At 42.0% G+C, this 20,642-nt stretch overlaps 1 protein-coding gene across 2 annotated transcripts in view; it reads right to left on the bottom strand.

Moving 5' to 3' along the window:
* LNX2 (ligand of numb-protein X 2) overlaps positions 1-20,642 on the bottom strand; it is a 103,614-nt gene that overhangs the window by 61,610 nt on the left and 21,362 nt on the right. Inside the window, exon 1 of one of the 2 annotated variants that reach the window (XM_075265958.1) lies at positions 16,028-16,319. The exons of the other annotated variant lie outside the window; for it this stretch is intronic. The gene's annotated coding sequence lies outside the window, so the exon portion shown is untranslated. Of the gene's footprint in view, positions 1-16,027; positions 16,320-20,642 lie in introns of those variants that run through there. 2 annotated transcript variants of the gene reach the window in all.

The following is a 20,642-nucleotide window of genomic DNA, read 5'->3' on the forward strand; positions in this document are numbered from 1 at the left end:
TGTTTTACATCTTCACTCACTTATCAGCATCAATCCGCGAGAACATATAACCCAGCAACATCTCAATTTACCAACCACGTCTCCTTTTCAGCCTCGGGCAGACAAATCTCTGTGTTTCATACCTGCCAGAGGGCATGAATAATTTAAAGCGAGGTTTATAGACTCCTCCACCTTCGTGCGAACGCGCGATGTCATGATGAGACAAAAGTTTTCTCTTTATTCTTTTCCGACAAGGCTAGAAACGTGGCCAATGCAGCTGGTGACTACAGTCTAGCCCTGAATGGCAACTGCTCCCTGGAGAAAAAGCAGTGTATGACTTTCCCTGCCTCCACCTGTCCTTCCCCATCAGACTCCTGGGGAGATGGACATGTAGGATTATCTTAACCTAGCGGAGATGCCAGGAATTCAGATTTATTCACTTGATGCCTGTTTCCTGAATGAGATCAGGCCTTGCTACGGAGGGGGTTGGGGATGGTGGTGGGGGGGAGCATAGTCGGAAAAGAAAAAGCATCTTATGTCTCGTGCCTGGGGAATTTCGGCAGAATAATGGCAAATTTCACAAAACGCTTGAACAATGAAGATCGTAAATCACTATTGCCAAAAACAAACATAAAACACATATTGTATGATACAGTTCTCTAGGCGAGGATTCGTGTCTAGTGCGGACGTGAGCTGCTTACTAGTCAGGGCTACACTACTATACAATTGGATTAAAGGGAAATGACACCTTGCATGAAAGTCAGTGTTACAGAAATGATGGTTGATTGTGCAGAATGGCCGGGATACAAGTAACGGTGCGAGTTTTTCATTGACTGGTCTCAAGATTTGCTTATGTTGCCTACCCACTGCATTCAGAGATAGTTATGGTACAGACCTTGACACTTACACATCACTAAAATTAGTGTCCACCTAGTTACTATAGACTAAAGGGTTTGTGTAAGTTTATTCCCATTTAAAGAGAACCTTTCACCATCTTCACTAAACAATTTCTTAGCATCTCTTAATAGTTGCCGCTCCACTGGTTCCAGCACAGTTGGAACTTTCTCTCTAGTCCCCACCATTCCCGAGCAATAAGTTCAGGTAGTTTTGGTGTCTGATGTGCTGTCAAGCTCTGTAATGTCAAAAGGGCAATGTCATGCAGGGGGCGTGATTCAGGGCTCAGAGGCAGCCAGTATCAGGGCTCAGAATCACACCCCTTGTCTGTGTGTGCCAATAGTTTTTGATAAAGGAGGACTTATGTGTTTAAGACCCAACTGATAAATCATGAAAATATTCTGTAACGTACCGGATGGAAGGAATTTATTAAAACTGGTGATTGTTCTACCAGTTTTAATTCATTCCCTTTGAGGCGCACAACTGACTAGTAAATCTAGTGCATGTAAATGTGCCTGGTCACACCAGTCGGGGACTGGTATACATTTGTGACATAACTCAGAGACTGAGATGTGCCAAGTTGAGGGTCATTTTGGGCCACTTTCTAGTCTCAAACACCTTAGTAACTGTGGGCTGATGTGCTTTACAAGGCAAGAAAGGGATTGATACAGGTAACAAGGAGTTTATTATCTCCAGAATAACCACCTCATAAGCGTCATGGTAGGTTCTCACCTGCATTTGGGTTTCCGTTCCTGGGGTCCACTTGGGAAATCAAAAAAACAGAAACCCTATCTGCATAAAAATTGGTAACCTGTGGAAACCCACAGATTATATATTTTAAGTGGAATGAGGGGCAGAGTCACCCAATGGTCACACAACAGTCACATAACTATTAGCCACAACTCCTCCGGCCACACAGACTTACAGCAGCAGCAAAGTGGATGGGATTTATAGAAATATCACCAAAAGCTTCAAATCTGTATCAATGACATGGTAAGGCTGAGGCCCCACGTTGCGGAAACTCAGCTTTTTTTGTTAGCCAAAGACAGGTGTGGATTCAGCAAACACTAAAAGGATAAGAAGCTTCCTATATATTTCCCATTCCTTTTGTAGCCATTCTTAGCTTTGGCTCAAAAAAACCTCAACAAAATCTGCAGCAAAAAAAGCTGCGGTGTGCCTTAACGTAAGTCTGTAACAAATAAATGTACAACACGGGGAGCTTATGGTCCCTGGGGATGTTGGGCAGATATGTTTCGATGGTAAAATTCACAGTGTTAATGCTGCAGGTCTTCATGATTTGCATTATAAAAATTAAAAGCCATAGGTCAAACCCGCAGTAGTAGTTGGCATGCTGTGGGTTTAACAACTGCAATGTAGGCTGGTTTTAGACTCAGCTTGTAGATAAAATCTGTTTTGGTTTTTACAGTCTGCAAGCAATGATCTGGAATACACAAACAACATGTCGGCATGTCCTCCACAATCACGGATCAGCAAAAAACTGGTATGATCCCCTACATTTGTGTGTGCTGCAATTACGGGCAAAAATAAAACATGCTTCATAATTTACAGTCTTTGTATATGGACTTTTTTGCAGCCATGTGTCCAAGCCCCTAGGAACGCAAGTGTCCACAATTCTGGATCAAAAGTGCGGGCGTGTGAAAGAGGCCTAAGGCTAAGGCCTAACCCAACGTTACAGTAGAGCTGCTTTTTTTGTGCAGATTTTGTTGTGTTTTTTGAGACAAAGTCAAGCCGCTTGAAAAGGAATGGGAAGCGCTTACACTTTTCCCTAAATCCACTCCTGACTTTGGTTAAAAAAAAAAAAAAGTAAAATCTGCAAGAAAAAAACAGCAGCTTTTCTGCAAGCACTCGAGCAGGTGTGCTGTCTCAAGCTGAGTTTACATGGATCGGATTTTGATGTGGAATCCACCTCCAAAAAACACCTCCCATTGACTTCAATGGGATCTGTTCACTTCTTTTTTCTGCTACTGTTTTTTTGCCGCTCACGGAAAAAAGAAGTGAGCTGCCCTTTCTTGCCGCGGATTATGCTGCACCGTCCGCGGTGTGACACTCTCTCCCGACTAGGCCCATTCATTTAGGCCTAATCCAGAGCTAGTCGTTTTTTGGTTCGGATTCTGAGGCGGCCTCCGCTTCAAAATCCGGTCCAAAGAATCCTGTGTGAACTCAGCCTAAAGGAGGGGGTGTAATCTTACCGTAGAATGCACTCGAGTGACATCTGACTGCCTTTCGTGATGCATTCACTTTTAAGAGGGCTTCTGATCTGTTCTGCTCCAATACCATGATAGGACCCACTCTATAATTATCGGAAGGGTGCTGCGGATGCCTACTCAAGTGACACTCAGCTTTCTAAGCAAGCAGAACCATACGGTCATAGTGTAGTCATCCGAAATGTCAGGGCAGTGGAGTCAGAGTCATGGCGTCGGAAAAAAGTTACCAACTCTGGCTGCAAAATATAATGATTAATTAAATTACACAATTATTAATATGATATCATTAATTACATGTATAATTTATTACATATTTACTTTCATAGGGATCAATCACTAGTAGGGTTGAGCGATCGGGATCGGAAAAGATCGGATTCTGATCGGCGATCGAGTAAATTTCACGATCGAGATCGGAATTCCGACCCGATCTTTCCCAGCGGGATCGAGATCGGGGGTTATCTCAAGATCAGCTCAACCCCAAAAGTGACTTTTCCCATAGAAAAGCATTGACTAGGGTTGAGGATCGGGATCGGAAAAGATCGGATTCCGATCGGCGATCGAGCAAATTTCACGATCGAGATCGGGATCGAGATCGGCTGGAAAATGATCGGAAATCAGATTTTAAAATCGATCTTGAAATCTCAAGATCGGCTCAACCCTAATCACTAGTCTTTTTACAGAATTGTAGGATTTTACTCCCTCTGCCTGACTATGACTGTCGGCCATTTCTGAACAAAACAGAGCCGGAATCAGAGTCGGGCTGCGTAAGGATAGAGTTGTCGGAGTCAGTGCTTTGGCATACTGATTCCACCGCCCTGTGAGATGTAGTATTTATGTCGCCACGTACAGTACACTTTGAAAGATCTATGAGTAGAGCGTCGTATGTAGGGTAAGATGAAAAAAAATCTATGTTATTGAACCGAAACGCGAATAAAACAGATGATTTACTTTAACATCCCTGTGATCCTTTGTATAAAGGAGTAATGAAGACATCACGGAACGTCTACAGAGGATTCATTTTATAGAAAGTTGCAGAAGACCCCACCATAAGAGCGAGGTTACCCTTCATATGAACTGACATAGATCTTCAAACAGAGTCAGAGAACTGGTAGGGAGCATTGATCATAGCAACGCGCACGTCTCGGAACGGAGGACACTTTCTCTGTAACCGAACTGACAATGATTCCTAACAACTGAATAAAAATAGGAACATTGTCAAGAAGAAAAACAAACGGAAATCACAGCGGGAAGCTTGGAAAGCCTAACAGAAAGTGGTTGTATCATATATTTTATGATATTATTTACGACGCGTTCAGGGCACGTTATTGGAGACGACACATTAAGGGATGAATAGGTGCTGTATTTTTTTCCTGGATGGATATGATAAAGTGTTCTTATGTTACTCTAACCTCACCGCAGGCATCCGCCAAGCCATTTATTTTATCCCTCCGCTGTGTGTGCCAGTGGAAATTGCATTTATGCTTTATACCCTTTCTACAACATTATTAAATACAGCTGGAGCTGCGGCTGTGGTTTACTGTACAACTGAACATGTAATAACAATGAATACAGGAGCGCCGGTCTATAGGCTGCACTAGCTGGGGATATTGAGCTTTTACTTATCTGCTGACGTGTGAAGAGGTAAAAGGGCAAGTAAATAAAGAAAGACTAGATTTATGGGAAGAATGGGAGCTGGAATATTCTAATGGTGAATGTGGAACTGTCAGACTACATGGAAGGTATATAATATACAGTCAGCACTGTAAGGAGAACTAACCTTGGCTATTATGTTCATGATTAGAATATTCCTGAATCCATTCTTCCCATACATCTACATTCTACAGTATCTGATATCTATTATCTACCTGATATCTATTTACAGTATCTATCCACAATATCAGAGTTATTGTTCTCATTACCTCTCTTTACCTGTATCTATCTGTACCTATATCAAACCCATCCATCTATCTATCTATCTATCTATCTATCTATCTTATCTATCTAATATTTATCTATCTAATCTATCTATCCATCCATATCTATCTATCTATCTCTATACAGTATGTGCAGAAAAATGTTGCAAAATAAAAATTCTTTCAGAAATAGAAGTATTAATAGTTTTGTAATCAATTAATAAAATGAAATGAATGAAGATAAGAAAAATCTAAATCCCATCAATTGATGTGACCGTTTCCCTTTGCCTTCCATTAGTTCTAGGTACTTACAGACAGTTTTTGAAGGAACTTGGCAGAGAGTTTGTCCCAGAGATCTTGGAGAACCAACCTCAGATCTTTTGTAGATTTAGGCTTTCTCCCATCTGTCTCTTCATGTAATCCCAGGCAGACTGGATGACAGTGAGATCAGGGCTCTGCGGGGGCGGGATCATCACTTCCAGGACTCTGCCTCCAAAGTGCACTTATACCAAATATTGAAGGGATTTAAATTTCTTTTTTCTTCATTTACTTCATGTTGGTAACTTACAGAAATAAACTAATACTTCTATATCTGAAGGCTTTGAAGCATTTTTTCCATAAGTGCTCCCTGGCTGGTCCCTCACCCTGCAGTGCACTCGTCTCTCTGCATGAAACTGCTCCATGGCCCATCATCATCCTCAGTTTAGGGTGGGAGGCCACCTAGGCAGCACTTTAAAAGTGGTCTGTGTTAGAACACAAGTTATTTTTTTACAGCATTGCTAGTAACAATAAAATACCTTTCTATGGCTCTGACTGCACTGTCAGCAGTTTTGCATCATCAAACCTGCTGACAAACTCCATTGAAAGTATTGTCATCAATAATAATGACATCTATACATCTCCAGTAGATTCCATTTCCTCCATTACCCAGCGGTCATATAATTTATAATGTACACTTTACATGGGCTGTAACATTCCTGATAAGTATAGGCACTATCAAGATGTTGCACAACGCTACTCTGATACTTACTACATTTCACCAAATAGCTTGGCAGATAAATACATATGGCAAAATTCTGTACTTTAAAAGTACATTGTAAAAATCATGGATTTCCTTTAAGGAGGACCTGTTAACAGGACAAAATACGAGTTACGTATATCACCTGATAGGCGTTGTGTTCCTGAGCATTTTGGTGAAATCCATTCAGTTATTCCAAAGATATAAGCCCTCTTAGTGTTGATAAAAATTAAGGTATACTAGCCAAGTGTGCAATAACACTGTGGTTTCTCTGGGGCAGGATCTCATACATATGGCTAGTATATTCTAATCAATACGAAAAGGGCTTATATCTTTGGAATAGCCGAACAGAACTGAATAATCAAAGCACCAAAATGCTCATAGTGATAGCGCTTATCACGTGAAGCATGTTATTGAGCTTTTCAGACCCTTTGGAAAATCCACCTTGAAACAATGGAAACAGTCTGAGGGCCCCTTCACACAGCGTAAGTGCTCGGCTCATTCCGAGCCGTACACGCGAGCGCTTCTAAACACTTCCCATTCACTTCAATGGGAGCGCGCGTAAAGCTAGCTTTACACGCGCTCCCATTGAAGTGAATGCCGTGTGAAGGGGCCCTGACTTTACACTGGTGGGTTACCAATACTAAGCATCTACATGATCTAGGGGTTTCATGATCGGTACAAGTATGGGAGATATGGATCTTTCTGCAATATGGACACCGTTATAACTCTCTGAAAGCGCTCAAGATCTTAGACTGAAGAGAGTTCACCTTTCCGATTTCTCAGCCGTAGAATTCAGAATTGATCATACTGTGCAGTTAAAGCCAGAAAACATATGTTTTCTAGGAGATGAACTGTACCATCAGCAGCAATTCAGGGCTGCAAATGCACGAGCCTGACGGGTGGATGCCACAAGGTCCATGTTTTAATGCGCTTTACTGGTTTCCATTAGATAAAGGGAATCAATTTCTTGTTTGGCAGGTTCCCCCTCCGGTAATCTTGCTATTGATAATCCATATAGCTGGCTTTCCAATGCTGGCAGATTCACTGCTGAATGGGGGATAAACATTAACATCAATAAAAAAGAATGCAGGGTCTAGCTTACGTAGACGAAATGTAATGTACCTAATATGTCTTAGCACCGTTACAGTAGCAGCCTCCGATTCCAGATGAAGGTCATGCATGTTCTCATACATTATACTTGGAGAAGACTATCGATTGCTTTCACTTTTACAGATTGCAAAATGATTTTAGTTACTTTACGGGACAAATCGGAAATTCTATGGAAGAGGGATGCGGTCTACGTGTGTATGGTAGGTGGAGCGACAACTGTGGAAAATCTCAAGATCAAACCCTATAGTAGTATATGTGGGATTTACACAAATTTTTCTACACAAATTTTTTTTCTACTATTTTTACATGCAGTTGTAAATGCTGTTTTTTCTCTATTGAACTGACGAAAATATGTAATTTACTCATCGCCAATCGGAATCCGATCTTTCCCGATCCCGATTGCTCAACCCTAGTTACTTTATATTTATGGAGTAGGGTTGAGCCGATCTTGAGATTTCAGGATCGATTTTAAAATCCAATTTCCGATCATTTTCCATCCGATCCCTATCGTGAAATTTACTCGATCACCGATCGGAATCTGATCTTTTCCAATCCAGATCGCTGAACCCGACTCAGGACGAAAACAAATTTACCAGAACTACACAGGAACGAGGAGATGTATGTAACAGAACCATTGGGGAATTCTGTGAATATACTGTAAACCTTAGTATCCTATAAGAAGATCTTAGTGGTATTTGACTATTCAGGACTAATTCATAGGCTTCAACATTTTGGTAAGTAGATATTATAAAATTGTTTAGTTCTCAACCATTGGCTGGCCACACATATGTCCTATGCTGACCAATGATGGGATTGTTCATAGAAAGAGGTCCATCAGCAAAATTAACACCAAAACTACCACAAGGGGACAGTTTGGTCAAAAAAAGCCACAGTGGCCCTGATTTACTATTGTGATTTAGACTAGACACTGGCATAAACATGGCACATCTTTGGCCCATCTCTGGTGCAATGTGGCACCACCTTAGCACATCAAATTTGGCACACCCTTTTCCATTTTTGATTTCGGGTGGAAACCCAGAGGAGACTATTATAGTCTATGGGGTCTGTGGGTTTCTGTGGGTAACTGCTTTTTAAGCCAATAGGGTTTCCATATTTTGGCTTCCCAAGCGGACCTGTTGAACAGAAACCCAAACTTAGCATTAGTTTGCACTGTTTAGCTAATAGTAAATGTGGGCCAGTGAGTCCATACCAAAGATTAGTATTTGTTGAAAATATCCATCATGACCAATCTGATTTCAGCACACTAAAGTCTGTCGTCAACCAGGCATCTGTCCAATTGCCAACCATTTGTTGGCTAAAAGGGCCAATGTGAATGGATGGCTTCTGGGTGAACCAAACACATTATATTTTTATCAGACATGTAGTTACCAAGAAAAGCAGACCTTAGTCTGCCAAAAACATATAAACCATGCCAATATTTATCAGTTAAAAATACCAATGATTGGCATGGCATGAAGACTCCCAAATTGGGCAGTTTAGTTGCGAATGTTGATGTTGGGATCATTTATACAAACAACCCCATTGTCAATCCGACACACGTATGACCATCGACTGAAATCCAAAGTTAATGGCTGGTCTTAGGATCTATTCAGACAACCAAGGGCCATTGTCATTGGTAGGGAATGTTCTGTTCTGATGCTTTTACCCACATTAGATCAGCCAATTTCAGTGTGTGATCCTTGATTTTAGACTGAACTCTTGCAACACATGGACCAAAATCATTTCTTCTTTTTTTTTTTTTAATCAAACCTGGTTCCCAGAGTATATAAAAAAAATCTGTAAAAATGTAGTGTGTGAATAGGGCCTTATAAAAAATTACATGAGCTATTTAACACAATACCGCCTTACATATAACTATTTAACATGTTACTGGACTCCTCGCACAGGCTACTTATAAATGATGTGCCAAAGGACTCGCTAGCCATTGACCAAAGATATAAATGCAATACACTATAGGATATAGCATCATACAGCTCTCCAGACTTCTGTACGCTACATGAAGGGAGTATTGTAGACAGCTGTAATATCCTATATCTGAGCCCTGATGGATGAGATTGAACTCTCGAGGAACATCAATCCACTGATCTCCTTATATCTCTAAGATGTTGGGAGTATGAATGAATGTCAGAAAAACAATTCACAGCAAGTCCATGGTCGACATTTACATATATGTTGGTAAAATATTCCAACATATATGCCAACGAACCTTAGAATTTATAGCTAATATCACCTGATATTCTGGAGAAGTAGCATTTTATGAAATCCTTCAGACACAGGCAGAGAAAATTTGGTAAAATTGTAATACTCCATTTTTTACACCTTCATTTGCTGCAACTTTTTTTTGTAGGTTAAATTTGATAAATATGATTACAGAGACACAAATGGCAGCCACTTTCCCACCCGTTTTTCAAAAGTAGAATTTGTGGCAGAAAAATATCACAAAATGTTTCTACAAATAAGCCCAAGTTATTTTTTTTGTAGATTGTGAGCCCCACATAGAGCTCACGATGTACACTTTCCCCTATCAGTATGTCTTTTTTGGAATATGGGATGGAAATCCATGCAAACACGGGGAGAACATACAAACTCCTTGCAGATGTTTTTTTGCCCTTGGTGGGATTTGAACACCAGGACTCCAGCGCTGCAAGGCAGGAGTGCCAACCACTGAGCCACCGTGTGGCCCCAAGTTTTTGTTTTTTGACCTCAGAATTCTACCCTTTGTGAGCCGGGCCTATAAAAACCAGAACCAAGTTAACGTCTTAACTGTTTATGACATACTATGACATCATAATGTCAGCAAGCGGCTGCCACTGATGATGGCACCAATCATGTCTGTTAACCTTTTTAGACGCCATGCTCAATTGAAATGAGGCACCTTTAAAAAAACTAAATTACATTTATAAAGAGTTAACGTCATCCGTTTCTCTTTCCCTAGATTGTACATAAACACTGAAATGGGGGTGTGGAGAGTGATAGCGCATGGCCATCAGCCCCATCACGTGAGAAATCGAATGATGTTCGAACTACGACCGTACATGTTTTGTCCAGGTGCATAGCCCGGTAGAGGGAGAGTGTCATAAATGAGGCGCACCCACCACTTTGGTCTTATGAAGACTAGCATTACTAATGGCAGTCTTCATACATGTGCCCCATTAAGTATCCTTTATCTGAAAACGAACTATTAAAATCTAAAAATATTCATTCCATATGCCATTGTGGAAAAAAATAAAAATACTGAAACCAGCACCACGTCAAAAATATCTAAAAGTGATCAAAATCAGGGGCATAACTACCGTAGAGGCAGCGGAGGCGGCTGCCACAGGGCCCCGGCCATTAGGGGGCCCGGTGACAGCCGCTACCGCTGCGTTTTCATTTTTTTTAAAAAATAGGCCGTTACGGGCCCTATTCACTTGTCGATCCTGGCTGGGCCGAGATCGGTAAGTGGCACCGCGGGCCCCACAAATACTATCATTATACTCGGGGGTCTTTACAGACCCCCGAGTATAATGATCGGCGGACCGGAGAGGTAAGGGAACATAAACACTGTTACTTACCTCTCCACGATCCTGCCAGGCCTCCGTCCTGACGTCCTTTCTGACGTCTCTGACGTCACATGAACTCGGCCTGCGTCCTGGGTCATGTGACGTCTGATGTCATTTCAGAAGGACGGCAGCGGAGAAGACAGCGTAGGAGCTGGGGACAGGTAAGAAACAGTAATTTTTTATGTTTTTATGCCCCTGGGTCTCCGATTATTATACTCTGGGGTCTGAGTATCAATAAAAACTACAACTCGTTCAAAAATAGAAATATAAAAACGTTATGGATGGCCATATTGGCTTGACATTTTTGGTTTTCAAAGCTTTATGTGTTTGTAATGGTGTTAAAACGTGGGGAAAAAAAAGCTTTATAATTTGGTATCAATGTGATGGTAATGTGCTGTTATACCACACAATGAAGGCTGCAAAAAACAAAGCCTGCGGAAAATGGTGCAATTGTGGATTTTCTTCCCATCTGTACCCCATTTAGATTTTTTCTCCAGCTTCGCAGTACATAGTACGAAATATAAAGGGTGTCATTATAAAGTACAATTTATCCTGCAAAAAATAAACCCAAATATGACTTGGAAAAAAAAAAAAAAAAAAACCCGGAAATTAAAATGAAAAAATGCTATGTCCTTAAGGGGTTAAAGTAATATCTAGAATGCATTACTTATGTGAAAATGTTAAATTCTGGAAATGTAAAAAAAAAACAATTACTAAAAAAAAAAAAAAAAAAATCACTACTTTCAGCAGAAAACTGCAGTTTTACCATCTGTGAAAATTTAGATGATTATTTTTAACTATGTCTAAACTGATTCTATAGGAAATAAACATAAAACACTGTTATCAGCGCCTGCGTGTTATTATCCTTACATGGAAAGATGTGTAACCTAAGAGGAAATAGAACATGTCCTACTTCTCCGGCGTCTAATCGATCACTTGTTTGGCCATATACACGTTATTTGTTCTCTCGGTGGGAATCAATGATTTCTCTGATTACGTCTACTCCGCTCTACAGCCTGTTGTCAAAAAATATAACAACTGAAAAAACACATCAAACACTAGAGATAAGGATCAACCAAGGTACAGTGATGTCAAGATAACATGTCATAGGAAAATCTGAACTGAGTGATGAAAATCTCTGCTGTTTTAAGGGGTTATTCACGTTTTTAAAAAGGTCATCAATTTCAGATGAGTGGGGGTCAGACTGTCAGGACCCCTGCCAGTCCGCTGCTTTTCCATTTATGACACTGCTGCAGCTTTCAGCATGTAAACAATGCCGGGAGCAGCCGTCCCATAAAAACAAATGATTGTCAGGAGTCCTTACATAGGGGCCACCACTGACCTAAAATTGAAAATCCAAAATCTTAAAGGGGTTTTTCTCATTAATAAAACCATAGTTAGATTTGTAGACAATTAAAAATTAAACATTTTTGCAAATATAAGTTATTCAAAATTTTGCATAGGTTTATAGATTTCCTTTAACCATCTTACGCTGGGTTCACACCAGCGTTCGGCTCTCCGTTATCAGGTTTCCGTCTTCTGCATGCAGAATGGAGTCCCAGGAGCAGATGTGAACGAGCCCTTAGTGGTGACATCTTTTGTCTTGATCAGTTGCCAATGGATATGACCATGAATGCAGGAACTTTCTATGGTCTGGAATTTGTCAGAAGCCCAGCCATGATGTCCTAATTGTGGACAGGTTATCAGGAGGACACTACATGTATGAGAAGATAACCCGACCACAATAAGGAGATCATGGCTGGTTATCAGGAGGACACTACATGTATGAGAAGATAACCCGGACACAATAAGGACATCATGGCTGATTATCAGGAGGACACTACATGTAATAGAAGATAACCCGACCACAATAAGGAGATCATGGCTGGTTATCAGGAGGACACTACATGTATGAGAAGATAACCTGACCACAATAAGGAGATCATGGCTGGTTATCAGGAGGACACTACATGTATGAGAAGATAACCTGACCACAATAAGGAGATCATGGCTGGTTATCAGGAGGACACTACATGTATGAGAAGATAACCCGGACACAATAAGGAGATCATGGCTGGTTATCAGGAGGACACTACATGTATGAGAAGATAACCCGGACACAATAAGGACATCATGGCTGAGTATCAGGAGGACACTACATGCATGAGACGATAACCCGACCACAATAAGGACATCATGGAAGGACACTACATATATGAGAAGATAACCCAAACACAATAAGAACACCATGTCTGGTTATCAGGATGTGACGCTACATGTATGAGAAAATAACCCGGACAAAGTAAGAAATTCATGACTAGGTTTATGACAAATCCCAGACCATAGTGAAGTTCCTGCCTTCATAGTCATATCCATTGGAAACTGATCAAATTAAGGTTAGGAAGCATGTGACTCAAAATGCATAAGCATCTACCACGGGTGCTCTTGACTTCTTGACTGCACCATCTATATTCATGGATCATCATCTCATAACTGCGGATCCCCAGGGAACTTTTGCTTTTTTAGCAATAATTTCTAAAGGCAGACAGAATTAATATAGAAAGCTCAGAGACGGAGATGCTACACTGCTTTGGCTAAGCTTCATCTAAAAAACGTGTTCTTCACTGCTAGCATTGACCCATTATTTTCTATGACCCCATATACATGCCCATGTATTATCACGGGTCCGTGTATTGGGCCATGAGCCCAGAGCAATACTCACGACAGGTCATTTACTTGTCTATTTTGTTGTGGGCTCACTGAAGCAAGTCAATGGATCCATAGAGGCACGAACGGCACATGGGTATCATGCATGTAATCATGATTTATAAAAAATATAGAAATTTTATAGAAATATAGATTAGTGTGATAAAGTATGGCAGCCTTGGGTAATCTAATATTGTTATATTATGATATTACTCCACAATCCCCAATAACATAAGCTCTCTATGCCTTCTCTTTTCTCTTTGTACTCAAGACTGTATTGATTTGTCTTCTATTTATTTCCCTTCTTCACATTCGGATAATTGTGCAATCTCACACCCAATATATAACTGAATTTGCTCCTTCTAAAGTGTTAATTTATGTTTTATTTCTGCTATATTGTACATTGGATAATGGACATAGGAGATGCAGGTTGCATTGTGGGGCTGTGCATACATATGATGCCTGAGAAATCTTATGCACAGGTCCTACTATAGTTAATAGAACCCAAGCACATGGCTACTTGGATACAGTACGGTTGCCTTTAGAAATGTACTAGCCACTGGCATTTCCATGCCTGATGTAAGACCTGATGGGAGGGTTAAAGTAAGGTGACACTGAATAATACTTCTCTCAAATATCAGTCAATGACCAATGCCTGGATATCCAATGCCAGCAATTATTATCAGGTTGGTATTGCTTGTAAAGGAAGCAACTCTGACAGTACATTAGGGTTTATATAATTGTAGAGTACTATTGTTCACATTTTTTGCATATGCCAATAGTACAAGTAAAGATCAATTTTGTAATGTAAGGTCTTACAGAAAAATGCTTCTTTCTCCACTTATCAGACTCCTCCTCCCCAATCACTGGTGAAATCAGTGAGAAACTCATGAGATGGATGATCAGCTTCAGAGAGATCAGGTTACATGCTGCCCATAGAAGTCTAAGGAAAGGGAAAGGAGAGGAGAGAGCATCTGCAAAGAGAGAGAGGCAAAGAGGCACATAGAGGGTAATGCTGCTTCTAGTAAGTGTTTTATTCTTTCTCCCCAGTGTTGGTTTCATAGTCAGGTTGGGTTCACATCTGCGCCTGGTCTGCATCTGGGGTTTCCGTTCCCCATTCTGCTTGAAAGTGCTTTTCTCTGCACATTTTTGCCCTTATCAAGCGAAAACCTAGCGGACCCCATTATAGTCTATTGGGTTCACGGGTTTCCAAAGGTAACTGCTTTTTAAAAGGATTAAGTTTCTTTTTGGGGGTCCCCAAGCGAGCCCCCCGAATGGAAACCTGAATACAAGTGTGAACCTAGCTTTACACTGCTCCAGCTTCTAATGGAGTGCTACAGTGAAATAGGGCAGCTGGATCCATCTACTCTGTGCCATGCATGGAAGACGTCATAGTAGCTAGTCTCCATCCACTCTGGAGCTCAGTTAATGTACAATTAGAGTTGAAGCCTGGTGAGCGGAGCAACTGCAAATAAATGCTAAATTAAAGTACACATCAATGGATTATTCCCATCTTGGCAAATTGCTACCAAGACAACAATAACTAGCCACAAGTCATGTCCACTAGGGCAATGATGCTGTTTAATGCTGTTTCAATACCCATAGAGGTGAATGGGAGCTACAGAAACAACATAGCACATTTAGCTATGCTGCGGTGACCATTAAACAATGTAGCTCAGCTGTGCTACAATATCTCCGCAGCTCCCACTCATCCCTATGGGAGTTACAGAAACACCATAGAGCATCACCACTCGCCTTTTTCCAAAAGTCCCATCCTAGTTCCGGTTCATTAATAATGACACTGCTGAAATTTTTTCTCTAGCCCCCGCCAATCCTAAGTAATCATTCCTGTTGTGTCAGGTGGGTGGTCCTGGGCTAGGACTGAAAAAAAAGGACCATCATAATTGTGTTGAAAATAACTGTAGACCATGCTCGGGAATTTCCAACTGTGTCAGAAACATGCGGGAAGCACCTACTGAAGAATGCAAAGAGTTGGAGTTGTAGAGGTAGAGGAGGATCCCATTTATGAAATTAAATACTGAATATGATTTGCATGATATGATTTGCAAGTCTCCATATGTCTGCAAAGGTGCTCTCTCCTAAGGAATGATATTATCCCCAGAACCTGGTCTAGAAGTTTGTCATCTCTGTCAAACCAGTTTTCCCTATGATGTGCTGATGAGATCCAACATTTTGAAACAGCCCTGTCCACAGCTGTTCCTTGTGGAATAGATTTACTGGTTTGGCTAAACCTCGCATCATAGCATAAGGCTTGTTGAAAAAGTCATGCATGATGTTTAAGGGGGCTGCCCCTAGAGCGCAGAGGCACTGTTTTCCTAATTACATCCTGAAAAACAGATTTGCATATTTCCCATAATCCCCCAGTGGAGCGAAACTGGCTTTAAAAGTCTCCATACACCTGCAAAAGGTTCTCTCTCCTAAAGGAGTGATATTATCCCCAGAACATGATTTGCAAAGTGCTGCAGAATATATTGGCTCTATATAAAGAAAAATGATAACCATAAGCGTTATCGATATATTTCTCGCTGCTGCTAATGTCCTCATAGGACCAGATAAACCTGTCACCACTGATGATGCCATTGCTCCGGCAGTCACCTGCTACAGAACAATCCCGTGTCCTTTGTCTTCTACAGAGCGGAGCCTTCATCCAAATTCATTTCACACACATCCTCTTTGAACTGAGTTCCCATCTCTCAATCAATCGGCGTCTCCCCGAGCTCTGTCAATAGGAAATATTCCCAGCCTGCGCTTGTTTACAAGTCTAATGCCGTGTCAAACATTTCACAGAAATCAACGCCAGATACATCCCGTGCTAAGCCGCTCTTCTGGAAAACAAATGCGATCAATTAAATCAGCCAGATTTCCTGCTCTGTCCAGTCTGCGGACACACCAGCCTGCCCTACATTTGGGGAGTGCAGGAGGCGACATATTTCTAGTATTCTCATTCACTGTATCTGTATAGCCTTGGGGGAAGATGAGAAGGGGCGGACATGATGGAAACCTTTATATGTGGTAAAGGTATAAATATGATTCCGGAGGGAACACAAATAGAAGGGGCACAATCTGATATTACGTGGGGGGGAAAAAAATCAGCAATGTCAGGAAATAGTATTTAGTTTGGAACAAACTTCCATCAGATTTGGTTGGGAAATCTACAGTAAGTGACTTTATTTTATTATATTCCACAGACATTGTCAGTCGCTAGCTCACAATCTATGTTCCCTATCAGTATGAAGGAGAAAAATACAGTACCTGGAGGAATCCAACGCAAACATGGGGAGAACATACAAACTCCTTGCAGATGTTGTCCTTGACAGGATTCGATCCCAGGGCTACAACACGGCAAGGCTGCAGCGCTAACCACTGAGCCTCTGTGCTGCCAGCTTTATACACAACTGGGATAAACACATGTCTATCGTAAGATAACATGTATATAAGATAAGGGCACACTAGATAGACCAGGGGGCTTATTTCCTGCCGTCAATATTATGTGATTCTATTCTCATAACAGTAATTGCTGTTCTTTGTAACATTTGTAATAAATTTGCAATATTAAAGACTGTAATACTTTGCACATTGGTCCTTGCTTCACATTTTCTGTCAAATCTGAGTTATAATGTTGCCCCCATTAACCCCATCCTGCACCACATACTGTATTTACAGCACTGCGAGTAGCTATTTCCACACCATGACAGAAATATACACAGCAGCCTGTCGCTGGTGCACGAACCTTGCTCGAGCCATCGGCAACACGTATGAACTGTTCTATACATCTGAACATCATGCTGAGATAACGCTGATCCCAAATGTTTAACCCCTTAGATGCTGTGGTCTTTAGCGTAATCACTTCATGGCCCCACAACATGATGGGTGCACCAATGGGCTGCCACAGCAGCCAGGAATCTATCAAAGCCCCCCCAGGCCTTCCATGGTAATACACCTATTAGGGTCCATTCACACGGAGGAATTTGGTGTGGAATCCTTCTGCAAAGGAACCCATTGAAGTCAATAGGAGGCTTTTTTTCAGCGCTGAAATTCAACACCAAATTCCACACCATTATCCTCCGTGTGAATGGACCCTTAGCCTGTTTTCAGTGTTCACATGACGGCAACATTTTCAGAACTAAATTATAAGGGCTGAACTGAAGTCACTGCTATGGGGCAGCTGAGGTTGTCTTCACAGCCCCATAGCAAAGAATGGAGCTCCATTCAGTCTAGTGCACTGGTGCTTCATTCTCATGGAGGAGGCGTGGGGGACAAACATCTTTAATCGGACAACCCCTTTACTGTTAATACTTAGCAATATGGTATACATTCTGCAGAGGTTGCAGTTACTCTATTGCATAAGATGATACAGCTGGGAAGAGAACTGCAGCTTTTTGTGATACTATTTGAATATCTAAAAATATCCTAAAAACAGTAAATCATAAATATTTATCTAGGTTACTACTGGTAGATGCATGTTCTGTAGCTAAAAGGAAGTTTTTAGACACTCCCTTGAACTATCTATGAAGAAAAGTGGTAATGCAAGGGTTAATCCAATGTGCACCTAGTTGGCAATGTATTGATCTCAGGGACATTGGTGTGGGGAGGAGGGTGTTAGTTTAAGCTTCTTCATATAAAACATTTACAGAGATATTGACAATTTACATAGCAAACTATAAAGAGGAGACTGCTCGGGATACTGCATTAGAAAGGCCTCTGATATGCAGATGAGAAGTGGGGGGTTCTGGAGAGCTCATCTGCATATTGTCAAAATAGGGAGCAATTCATAAGGGGAAAACACTGTGACCCTAACCTACTATCTACAGGGCTGGGTTCTGGTACCAAAATCCATACACGTCAAGGTAATGTTGTAGGATATGTGACTAGGATGTGTCATCGCTTTATGACTCGGGGTCCAGTGTGTGGGACCTCCATTGATGCTGATTGACAACTACTCTGATTTAGTGCTGCACCTCCTTCCCCGTACAGTAAGGCCCCGTTCACACTGGGAGCAGAAGGGCGGATTTTGGCACCAAGACTGATCCAAGGAGCCGCTTCACTCTCAGGCCAAAATCCGCCTGCCACGAGTGTGGCGTGGTTCCGACAATCGCGGCTTCCCCCTCCGGAGTAGGCTCAAATGAACGGGCTGACTCCGGAGGTTGCTGCCGCGAGGCAGACGCCGCAGCTGATTCAGCCACGGAATCCACCTGAAGTAAGGGCAGCTCGCTTCTAGCGGAAAAAAGAACGCTAGCGGTCTCCATAGACCACCATTGTGAGGGGGCGGATTATGACGTGGATTCTGCGCCATAATCCGCCCCCTCTGTGCCCGTGTGAACTAGCCCTAATGGTCCCAGACACCTGGCAGTGCAGGAAACCACAGATGGCCCCTCCACTTGTATATGGCTGCCTTATAATTCCTTCCACAACATGTGACCAAGGCACCGCTATGCAAAAACAGTGAAAGGGATGAAACCTGAAACAAGTGCTTCTGTCCCTTTATTCTCAGGACGGGGAGAACATACAAAATCTTTGCAGATGTTGCTCCTGGCAGGATTCAAAGCCAGGACTCCAGCACTTCAAGGCTGCAGTGCTAACCACCGAACCACCATGTTGCCACTTCCCATAGATATAATTGTCATAGAACGTCCACGGAAGAAAACTTTGCAAAATTTCTATTTAAAGCGCTACGGGAAGTACCGCGATGCGTTGCCTCTGCAATTTTTCCTGCAGCACTTTTTTGCTGCGGGACGTCCCATGGGGCCTGAGCCTAAGGCTGCGAAAATGCAGGTTTTTTTGCTGCAGATTTGGCTGCGGCTTTTCAAGCCAAAGCCAAGAATGTCTACAACGGGAATGGGAAATCTCTAGTAAGTTCTTATACTTCTCCCTTCTATTCAATCCTTTTCTGACTTTGGCTTGAAAAACCGCAGCAAAATCTGCAACAATGCGGGGCCTCAGCCTCAAGTTGTCTACTGTAACTCACTCGATTCCTAGCTTTATATAAGATCTAATATTAGAAAACCAGGAAAAACAAGGGTTAAAATGTTGGCATAATGAGGTCGACATTTTCACAATCTGCAGGATTTTTTCCTACCACATTTAATTTTAGCACTGTTATTTGTAGGGTACTTGAGAAACCTGGTAAGAACTGACATCCTCATCTACCGCCTGGCATCGGTATGGTGGGCATGCCGTACCAGAGACCTGTGTACCTGGCAGAAGAAAAACCAAAATGACTGCAGCAGGTTAATATTTTTGTAGCATTTCTGCCTGTCAGGGAAGGAAGATTTATCAATATACATCAAAAGAGTAAAAGGAACGATTTACTGGGAAAGCATGAAAGGTAATGCGCGTCTCACAGCAGGGTAACCACGGCTAGCGTCCCGGCGTGCAAAGCGGAACTGTTGATATTTTACATTAAAGGGCATAAATGTTTGTCATTGAATATTACTGTGGTTTTTTTTCATGGGTTCTTCATTATTGGACATTTAAGATATTCTGAAATTACCATCTAAGCACATGTAAAAGACTGGCTGTTATGTCAGTCCAGGTAGCTGCAACGGGGCTAAGGGATAGCAGTAGAGAATCTCGCCCTGCACTACTCCCACTAGCTATCCCGGTCCCTGCCTCACGGGTGTGGGTCGGCTGTTCTCAGGCTAAGCCTGACCCCGACAGCTCCTCTCTCACTGATTCCGTAGGCCTAGAGGGAAGTGGGAGAAGGAATGCCCTATAAGACCTCTAGGGACTGGAGACTAAAGGGGGTCACCCCTAACGAACAAGTGAAGCTGCTACTGACAGGGACTGACAAGGGTGTGCGCTGACTAACACCACAAGCAGCACACAGGAAACATGTGGGAAAGGATTCCCCCAAACCAATATGGGAAGGAACCTTACACTAGGAAACAAACACAGGGAAACTGAGTAGAAATCAAAGGATAAGGCAATTGACTCACACAGTCAATTATACACAGAGGGAGGATTGGTGAACACAAAAGGGAAAACACACAAACCAACTCGTTCACCCAAACCTCCCAAAAATCAACCACGGAACTTCCTCTATCCCAGAACACCACCTACTCCTCCTGCTAAGGCCTAGCTCTGTAAAAGCGACACTCAGCACAGAACCATGGGAGGCATGGGTTTAAATACAGAGTAGAGACCACTCCTCCCAGGTGCAAATGGGAGGACAGACTAATCAACCAGGAGATAAAGCTGCCTACCAACAGTG

The sequence above is a fragment of the Leptodactylus fuscus genome, chromosome 2 (genome assembly GCF_031893055.1).
Source record: "Leptodactylus fuscus isolate aLepFus1 chromosome 2, aLepFus1.hap2, whole genome shotgun sequence".
Taxonomy (NCBI): domain Eukaryota; kingdom Metazoa; phylum Chordata; class Amphibia; order Anura; family Leptodactylidae; genus Leptodactylus; species Leptodactylus fuscus.